Raw genomic sequence first — 10,782 nt, 5'->3', positions numbered from 1 at the left:
CACACACACACACACACACACACACACACAAACCCACACACAAACATAAGTAAGCTGTTCACTCAAACACACAAATACATTAGATCTATTGTATCTATAGATCTCTACACGTATGTTTACAGCCGAGAGCATTTTTTTGTGTGCTACGTAAAGCAACCATGAGTCACGCTCGGGTGCACTCGATATGCATGCAAGTCCACGGCATGTTTACATTTCTGTCAGCGTCAGATAGCCGCTCTTATCTCTTATTCTTATGTCTCATTCCATCGAACTACAGATCCGTTACCCGATCTGGACTTGCAAACTTGCATAGTGCGGTTATAGCCGATAGAGAGGGTCGAGAAGCAAATGCAGAGAGTGCCGTTCACCCTGTTACAAGTTGATAAATCACTGAAACGATTTTGGAAAAAAATATTTTAAGGTACAAAAAAACTCTTTGGTGTTGCTTTAAAGGATTTAAGATTGAGAAATATTGAAAACAATGAAGCAATGTAACAAAAACAATGTAAGGATGCTTTCAAAATGGTCATTAGCTGTCAGTCTTAACCTTATTATTGGTTATCAATCTTAACCTTATTGGTTATCAACCCTAACCTCATTATTGGTTATCAATATTTTGATCGATTTGTGTGTAAATGTTTCTGTAGTTGCTGTAAATATAACTAGCATAGCAAAACGCTGAAAGAGACATGGAACGAAACATGGAGGGATTTTCATGGATTGCATTGCGTCATTAATAGCATTCTACACACACACCCACCCACACACACACACACACACACAGAGCTCCAAGACTTTTGAAGTGTGAGAATCCCTCTCAGTAGTCAGAGGAAACAGACGCGTGGTGGAGCAGGAGGGTGGGAGTGAGGCAGCGAGTGGGAAGAGAGTCCAAATCTCAAGAAGATGACTGGAAGCTGCACGCCAGCGTTGTGCAACAAAGACACATGAAGAGGCTTTTCACGCGCGCAGGCTGGGTGAGCAGGGTTTGTTTGTGTTGGGAGCATTAATAACCTCTCGCAATACATTACTCCACTTGAAGCTAGTCTCTATGTACAGCTTTAAGACTGCATGCATGCACGTACAAACGCGCACAGACACAGGCACACACACACACACACACACATAAACACTCACACATAAACACACACACACACACACACACACACACACACACACACACACACACACAGGCAAACGCACTAACATAGATTACACTCTCTCTCACACACACACACACAAATACTCACACATGTACGCACACACTCACACATAAACACACACACACACACACACACTCACATACATTACACTCTCTCTCTCACACACACACATACACGGTTTTCTATCATCAGAACTCATCACTGCGAAAGGGCAGCTTGGACACACAGGCAGAGTTAAGGGGATACTTCACCGATTAGCATTAAGCTTTGTATCAGTAGAAACCTGGTAGTATTTTCAAATGACTGTTCATCCCTCCCTCATGCACCCCTGAGACGAGAGATATCTGTATTTTTTGTCTAGAAAAAAACCTGTTTTTGAGTCTACATTGACTACTTCCTGGGAGAGTTGCTTGGTAGGGCAGCGAAGAGCAGTGAAAGGCAGGGAATTCTGGGAGTTGTAGGCTTTAATCCGCATGAACCAAAAATTCACCCAACGGTGAAATGCTCCTTTAGGGCCCTATCATGACATTTTTAAGCGCATCGTCACTCGTCAAAAGCTTATTCAAATTTAGTAGGATGTCCAGTCCACATTGGGAGGGGTTTCGTTTTCAAACGTGGAGCGCATGGCGTAACAAGGTGTTCCTAGGTCTTTTAATCAGTCATATGGGTGTGTTTGGGGCGTAACATCATTTAAACCAATGAGAATGACATCTGTCATTCCCTTTAACGGCGCGATATGTCAAATAAATGCATCTGTATTTTGGCATTCAACGGCGCATTTCAAGGAGGCTGCTTGCGAGACCGTATGGAATAGTCATTCCACTAAACCATGCTTTACTGAAACCTAGCATAGTTTTCACGCATTTGCACTTTTCTATTATTTGAACTCATTGGCAAAGTGAAACTAACTTCACCAAGGTGTCAGTCAACGACAAGACAGTTATATGCAGTTACTTTCACTATTGACTGACAATGGGTTAGCATCGAAAACATAGGCTGAAAAAAGCAACACTTACCCAAATATTGGTCAAATGACTGAATAAAACAACATTTATCCTGCAGATGAGTTGCTTATATCTCGTGACTCTCTGTGCTCCGTACGTGTCTCTCGCCTCTCCCCTAATCACTTTTAACCGTCATTACCAATTTGCAAATGATGGTGAATAACTGCTCATCATGAGATGTAGGGTAAGTGTTGCTTTTTTCCAGCCTGTTTTCGATGGTAACCCATTGTCAGTCAATAGTGAAAGTAACTGCATATAACTGTCTTGTCGTTGACTGACTCCTTGGTGAAGTTAGTTTCACCTTGCCAATGAGTTCAAATAATAGACGAGTGCAAATGCGTGAAGGCTATGCTAGGTTTTAGTAAAGCATGGTTTAAGAATGACTATTCCATACGGTCTCGCAAGCAGCCTCCTTCAAATGCGCCGTTGAATGCCAAAATACCGATGCATTTATTTGACATATCGCGCGTTGCGCCGTTAAAGGGAATGACAGAGGTCATTCTCATTGGTTTAAAATGATGTTACGCCCCAAACACACCCATATGACTGATTAAAAGACCTAGGAACACCTTGTTACGCCATGCGCTCCACTTTTGAGATCGAAACCCCTCCCAATGTGAACTGGACATCCTACTAAATTTGAATAGACTTTTGACGAGTGACGATGCACTTTAGAATGTCATGATAGGGCCCATGGTGTTTAAAGCACCTGAGGTGAAAGTTACAAAAGGTGGGATGATTACATATCCGGTATGATAAAGCATAATCATGATTTAGTGAGAGAAAGTGCAATAGTCCGGCGTCGGAATTGTCCAGGAAAGAAAGTTGTGAGGGGGCAAGTGGTCAGCAGACAGGCCAGAATCCGGGCAGAGTTGTCATAGGCAGGTGATGGGGCTGTACGGGCCAGGAATCCAGGTAGGGGGACAGTAATACAGCAGTCAAGGATGGGACTTCAGGTGGGATGGGTAAGAGGAGGGCCAGGCACACGGATGGTTGATGACTGGTGATGATATACCTCACAAGTGAGGTACAGTAAGGGAGAAGAAAGAGAAATGTAGAATGGGTTAATATTACTTGAAATCAATGTGGTTAATGTCAAGAAGTGATCAGTGGTGCTATATATTGTTACAGTAAATCATAGTGAGAATGGGCAAGAGAGGGAGAGTTGAGAGAAAGAGGGTAGGGGAGAGAGGAGAGGGGAGGGGGTTGTACGGCGTGGCACATGAGAAGTCCATGACAGCACTATGCTATAGCAGCATAACTAAGGCATGGTGAGGGGTAGTCGACACTAGCTCAGATATGGTCAGTGACCACCATCTCACGCGCGACTGGGGTGCCAGTCACACGAGGACTCAGCAGGGTGGTCCATTCCAAAATCCCCGAGATGGGTGAAGTTCCACACCGCACCATACCTAACTATGGGAGGCAGTATACTGTCGTTTTTGAGATTCTTGGAATTACAAGAAGGCCAGTATTCTGTGATCGTAACGGTCTGGGCGGGTTATATGAGACTAGGACATCTTTAATATATTCTGGTGCCTGGCCATTAATGGCTTTGTACGTTAGAAGTAATACGTTGAAGTCAATGCGACTTTTTAGAGATGCCAGGATAGGGAAAATATGTTCACATTTTGTATAAGCTGTAAGCTCTTTAGACAGGTGTTATTGCAGCCAGCATACAGAGCGTTGCAATAGTCAATCCTTGAGGTTACAAAAGCATGGATTAATTTTTCAGCGTCTGGTAAGGATAAGGAGTTCCTTATCTTTGAAATGTTCCTTAAGTGATAGAATGAAGTTTTGGTAATCTATTTTATGTGATTACTTAGTGATAGGTCTTGGTCAATTGTAACTCCTACATTTTTAGATGAGGATAGTTGAAGATCAGTAAATGTAGCCTGTGATAAGGATAGGATATCCCTCATCTTTTTAGGACCTACAACCATGACTTCTGTTTTATTGGAGTTGAAAAGCAGGAAATTATTTGTCATCCATGTCTTTATATCTCTTATACATGTGTCAAGTTTGGCTAACGGAGTTAATTCGTCAGGTTTTACGGAAAGGTATAGTTGTGTATCGTCTGCATAAGAATGAAATTTAATGCCATGTTTCCTAATTTCAGAGCCTAGGGGAAGCATATAGAGAGAAAATAACAGGGGCCCTAGTAATGAGCCTTGAGGCACCCCATATTTTACCATAGTCTGGATAGACGGTTTATTGTGGACTTGTACAAATTGTCTGCGGTTAGAAAGGTATGATATAAACCAAGCGAGTGCTGAGTCTTTAATGCCTATCAAATGTTCAAGCCTGTGAAGTAGTATGTAATGGTCTACGGTGTCGAAGGCAGCACTGAGGTCCAGGAGGACTAAAATTGATATATGTCCATTATCGGCAGCAATGAGGAGGTCATTAAAAACTTTAACTAAGGCTGATTCAGTACTGTGGTGAGCTCTGAAACCAGACTGATATAATTCTTCGATTTTATTCATATGTAAGAAGGCACTAATTTGTTTGGACACTATTTTTTCTAGTATTTTCTACAGAAAAGGGAGATTAGATATAGGCCTATAGTTGGCCAGGCTGTTAGGGTCAAGGGTAGGTTCCTAGAGGGATGGCTTAATAACAGATAACTTAAACGACTGTGGTACATGCCCTGACAGCAGTGAGTTATTCATGATCTGGAGCAAAGCATTATCCAAGAAAGGGAGAGCAGATTTCAGAAGATGAGTAGGGATAGGATCTAGTAGACTAGTTGTAGATTTTGATGAGGAAATTGTGGAAGTGAGGTCTAATATGTCGATCGGTGTAAATGAATTCAAAGTTGTTCGTCTCATCTGTGATTCAATGATGTTTTCGCTACCGTTCAGCAATGGAGTATGAATATCTGGTGAGACTGATTGGTTATTAATCTTATCTCTAATTGTTTCAATTTTGTCATTGAAAAAATTCATGAAGTCATTACTGTTTAGGCATATAGGGATAGATTCGGTTACTTCAGTGTGGCTCTTCGTCAGGCGGGAAATTGTGGTAAAGAGAAATGTTGTATTATTTTTGTTTTCTTCGATCGGCAAGGAATAGTAGGTTGACTTAGCCTCGTTGAGTGCTTTTTTGTAGGTGATAAGGCTATCTTTCCATGCTTGGCGGAAGACTTTCAATTTAGTAGAACGCCATTTTTGTTCAAGTTTGCGCACTGCTTATTTGAGGGTTTTTGTCTGTGTGGTATACCATGGAGCATGCCTTACTTGTTTCCTTACTCTCTTTTTTAGTGGTGCTACTGAATCAAGGGTTGAGCGTAATGAGTTCATTACATTATCAGTTAACAAGTTGACCTCGGTTGGATTTAGGAAAGGGCCTTCTGATACCACATGGGTCCGGAAGGGGGCAAACGCAAGCAAGATTTTTTCTAGAAAGTCTGCATTCGTTTTTTCAGATAGGCCGCGGCTGTAGTATTCAGCTAAATTGGGTACTGCATATTGTAATGTCATTGTAAAAGTAATTAGATGGTGGTCAGTTAAGGTCGGGTGTTGTGGCAGAACTGTTAACTGCTCTATGCTTATGCCGTATGACAAGACTAGATCAATATTATCGTTATCTCGGTAGGGTTGGGCACCGAAACACGGTTCTAATATGGCACCGGTGCCAACGCAAACGGTAGTAACTGCATCGAATAACAACGTGGATTTCGGTGCCTCATTTCGGTGCTTAAATAGCGTTTTTTTTTTTTTCTTTATACGAGCCATCACTGCATGTCATGCGCCATCTCTAACGTCTTGCTCTGATAGCAACACATCCAGATACAGTTAGCTAACATATGATAAACACTGGATGTATAAACCAGAGGGGTGCACCACATAGGTGAGTGAGTGGACCCTGTTTGACAGCTTGCATGAGCCCAAAGTAGCTTACTTTAAAGCGATATCGCGAGCTCCTGTCAAAATCTAGCAGTGGGCCTAACTACACACAAGCAAAAGGCTATGAAACAACATCAACAGTATACGTTACACAATATCCTTGATAATGCGCTAACAGACATTTATTTGAAATGTTATCAGCAAAGTTGTAAGGTGAAAACTTTATTTCACGGTGTGTTATGGCATGATATTAATCTTTCATGTGCACGAGGCCCATATAGCATCACAATGAATTAGGGCTGTAACGATACACCAACCTCACCATTCGGTTTGTATCACGATTTTTGACCCACGGTTCGATACGAATCTCGATTTTTCTTTTTTTTGTTCTTTTTTTTTTGGGGGGGGGGGGGGGGCTAGACATTTTATTAAATAACATTTTAATAGCCTCCCTTAGAACACCAGAGGATTACAATATAATATATCTATTATTTTATATCCTGATATAAAAATATTTTTCTGAATGACTGATATTTATGACAGCACACTTTATGCAGATTAGCCTATAGCCTAGGCCTACTATTTTTTTTATTACAACTCTACCTCTTTAATTCAGCTGTCTGGTTGAAGCCTGGAAATATTGTAAACAAAGTAGCATGAAGCTTAGCCTATCATAGTCTACTGATTGGACTGTTCAGTTTCCACATGTGTGTTTAAGTTTCAAGGTAATACTTGTTCTCCTTGGGACAGGCCCTTTTGGGAAACGTGAGATGATCAGTCAACTTAAATGCAAGAGTTTTAAACAAATATGTGCAGCATGCTAATGATGCTAAGCGGATTTAATAGTAATTTAGCTAGTCGTCTATGCGTCCTTGCTTTTACGATTGTGAATGTTTTATTTAAGTCGCGCGTGTTCATTGAGCAGGAGAGGGAGGGAGAGTGAGAGGGAGGGAGCGCGAGAGAGAGCGGGGCAAGGAGAGGGGGTTTACTTCTATACTGTTTGGTAAAGTTGCACACATAGTCTACAATGAAAGCAAGGAGAGGTATGAAATTATTATTTATTTATTTATTTGTTTTTGGACAACGTAGGCTACCGATAAGTAAAGCGGGAGTTGTGGGTTGCTTTTGCGGCAAAGCACTGCGTGAAACACTAGAAAGGGTGTGTCGCGATTCTGCCTTTTCACACACCGACACAGTATCGTGGATATGAATGTCGCGATTTTGGTTTCGAATCGTAAATCGTTACAGCCCTACAATGAATATGAAGATCATGTTAAAAGTTAGCTGGCAAAAACATAAATATGTACCGGTAGGTTACATACCTGATGTCACTGAGCTGTCAAAGAGGCTAAACCATCTCCGTACGTTATCGCTAATTAAACTCAGCTGACTGGTGTTAACTTAGCGCATAGCCATAGGTGCTGTTAAAATGCCTACTAGGCTAGCGCTGGGAATCTAAACACTTCAACACCGACATGTAGCCTAACATGTTCAAAACTACTGCGTGTTATGGGTTAAGACATGACATTTCTTGAAGCATTTGGGAACACACTGAATTAACTGGAAAGTAGTCCCTGTTAGATTAGCTTGCTTGCAAGCTAAGTATCGATTTAGCACCGGTATCGGATAAAACCCAAACGATACCCAACCCTATATCTCGGTGTGTGGGTGAATTAACATTTTGACGGAACCCAACATGTTCAATTAGGGATTGAAATGCAATTTTAAAAAATATTTTAAAAAATAAACGTGCAAAATACCGAATTAAACTTTGCGCGGGTGGAAAACGAGGTGCAAAATACAGCCCTAATCCTTATGACACAAATCATAGAACAAAATGACACCCCCTCTCTCTGTCTCTCGTTTATTTAGCTTTATTATCTTTATATTTCTTTCTCTTTCTCTCTCTCTCTCTGATTCTTACAGTTTTTTTTTCAACTGCTTACACACAACATTTTTGCTTGTCAAACAATTTTCTAAACATGTCTTTCAAACACCAATGCCCACACCAAATCTGCAGAACCACACTAATATTCAGTGTTTTCACCACACATAATTTTCAAGAGACACAAATCTAACAGGAAGTAACTTGATTCCATTTTTCAAACACAACCTTTCAAAATGCCAAAGTTATTCACTTGAGCAACAGTGTGTACATGATGTATGCAAAATGTCATATTATGACAAAAGTGTTTATAATGTGAGGCGAATGTTTGCTTTAGACATGTATTTGTGACATTTTAAACATTGTGTGCCATTTTGCAGGAGATTTGAGGCATTTTGCATTTTGTGTGAGCAACTGTGGGTTTTGTGTGTAGAGTTTTGAAAAATAGACACAGAGTTTTGAACATGTGTGTAAACAGTTGTAAAAAAACTATAAACAAAGTCTTCGCCTCAGAGCAGATTGACATGCAGCTCCAAAACATCTGCAATTACAGCGGCGGTGGCGGGCGGCAGATCGGGGTGTTCGGCGCTTCGCAGATGTCGTTTAAGTCCCGTGATTTGCAAGGCAGGTGACAAGACGCGCATATGCTCGTCTCTCTGCGACGACCGCGACGACAGGCTGAGCGAAACCGCCGAGTACTGCACTCACCGTTTCGTCGCTGAGTCGACGTGCAGAGAAAGAAACACTTTTGTTAATATCGATGGGAAAAAACGCAGGCTGAGCAGACGATAAGCCTGCCTGTGTTTAGCGTTTCGATAGGTCCGCCGAGACAGATGACAGAGACGACCTGAAATAAGCAGAGATGTGAGCGAGGCTGACGCAGAGTGGAAATGCACCAGACTATTTCTACTCATGTCTATTAGTGTCGCTTTGGTACACTCCATTCATCACACACACACACACACACACACACACACACTGCTCTGGTACACTCCATCCATCAATACTTAAAAACCTTGGTAACTTACGGAATCAAATGACTGATGTTTACGCTGCTGTGAGCCAGAGTGCATTTTGGGTATTTGTCATCGGCCCGTGAAACATTAATATGATGAGAAAATAGTTACTTTTAGCTGAGGGATGCTTTTATATGGGTCTGCATGTTGCCAAATCTAAACGGATGAATACATATGGGTGTTCGGATAAGCAGGACTCTGGTCAGAAATGCAAGTGGACAACTTCTTAACGGAGGCCGTGAATTTGTTCTGGGGCGTGCATTTGTGTGTGTGTGTGTGTGTGTGTGTTTGTGTGCTTGTACGTTTTGTTATGGGGTGGGCCCATGTTGTTTGGCCGTGTATGTGCTAGTTTGTAAGTTGTGCTGTGTGTGTGTGTGTGTGTGTGTGCATATGTGCTTTTGTGGTGTGTGCGTGTGTGATTGCAAGTTAGTTGTTGGGTGAGTGTGTCTGTATATGTATTTTTGTGGCTTGTGTGTGAGTTTCGGTGACTAGACGGAGCTGTCGCTGCAGAATGCGAACAGAGGTGGATTGGGGTGTGTGTGTGTGTGTTTGTGTGTGTGTGTGTGTGTGTTTGTGTGTGTGTGTGTGTGTGTGTTTGTGTGTGTGTATTGGGGAAACAGTTAGAACTTTGTGTGAGTGTGTCTATGTGTGTGCATGTATGTGTGTGTGAGAGAGAGAGTGAGTGAGAGAGTGTGTGTGTGTGATAGAGAGAGAGTATGTATGTGTGTATGGATTGGGGAAAACAGGGTGAAATTGGAAAAAAATAAAATCATAGAGACAAAGACAAATAATTTATAAAAGAAAGAAAGAAACAAAAGGGAGAAGAAATCAAGAAACAATACAATAAAGTATAAAAGAGCCAGAAAGAAAGCGTCTTTAATTGGGCTTCTGTTAATTAATGACACAAAGCCCTTTGGTTTGCCTTGCTGTGGAGATTACCATTCATGAGCAGGGATTTAGTCATAAAAGAAGCCTTCAGATGTTTTCTGTTGTCAAAGAGGTAGGGGTGGTGGTGGTGGTGGGGTTGGTTGAAAAACCACCACTGGTGTGGTGAGGACAGATAAGTACCCCATCACAACAGGGGAAGTGTGTGTGTGAGTGTATGTGTGTGCGTGTGTGTGTATTTGAGGTGTGTGTGATTCAAAGCAAATGTAATTATTAATCAAGGCAGCAGTACTCAAGAGTCGGTGTATGTGAAAACCTTTTGTGGTGACCGGTAATTCTGTGGTTGAGCAGTTTCGGCCAAGCTGTTGGTGTGCAGTGATTGCAGTGTTCCATGTTAGCCTGACTTACCTGACTCTCATGGTGCTTCAGGAACTTGGCTGTCAGGGGGAGGCCACGGAGTTGTGGCGTCGATACCCGGTCGCCGATGTCGTGTCTGTAAGCAAAGGCTCATGACCCTGCATTTGGGGCAGCCGTGGCCTACTGGTTAGCACTTCGGACCTGTAACCGGAGGGTTGCCGGTTCAAACCCCGACCAGTAGGCACGGCTGAAGTGCCCTTGAGCAAGGCACCTAACCCCTCACTGCTCCCCGAGTGCCGCTGTTGATGCAGGCAGCTCACTGCGCCGGGATTAGTGTGTGCTTCACCTCACTGTGTAAACACTGTGTGCTGTGTGTGTTTCACTAATTCACGGATTGGGATAAATGCAGAGACCAAATTTCCCTCACGGGATCAAAAGAGTGTATATATACTTATACTTATACTTACATTGCTCCAGGGGGGGGCTTGTCTTCATACGTTGCTCTGAGTAATAGTTTTGGCTAAATTCATACGTTGCTCTCAGTAATAGTTTTGGCTAAATTCATGCGTTGCTCTGAGTAATAGTTTTGGCTAAATTCATAAAACAAAATCATCTATCACAGCCACT

This window comes from Alosa pseudoharengus, unplaced genomic scaffold, assembly GCF_046254945.1.
Source record: "Alosa pseudoharengus isolate Yale_2024_CS ecotype anadromous, Long Island Sound unplaced genomic scaffold, YU_APseudo_1.1 YU_APseudo_1.1_scf_23, whole genome shotgun sequence".
In the NCBI taxonomy this organism is placed as follows: Eukaryota; Metazoa; Chordata; class Actinopteri; order Clupeiformes; family Clupeidae; genus Alosa; species Alosa pseudoharengus.
The sequence above is the reverse complement of the archived record's forward strand: the minus strand, read 5'-3'. Positions refer to the sequence as shown.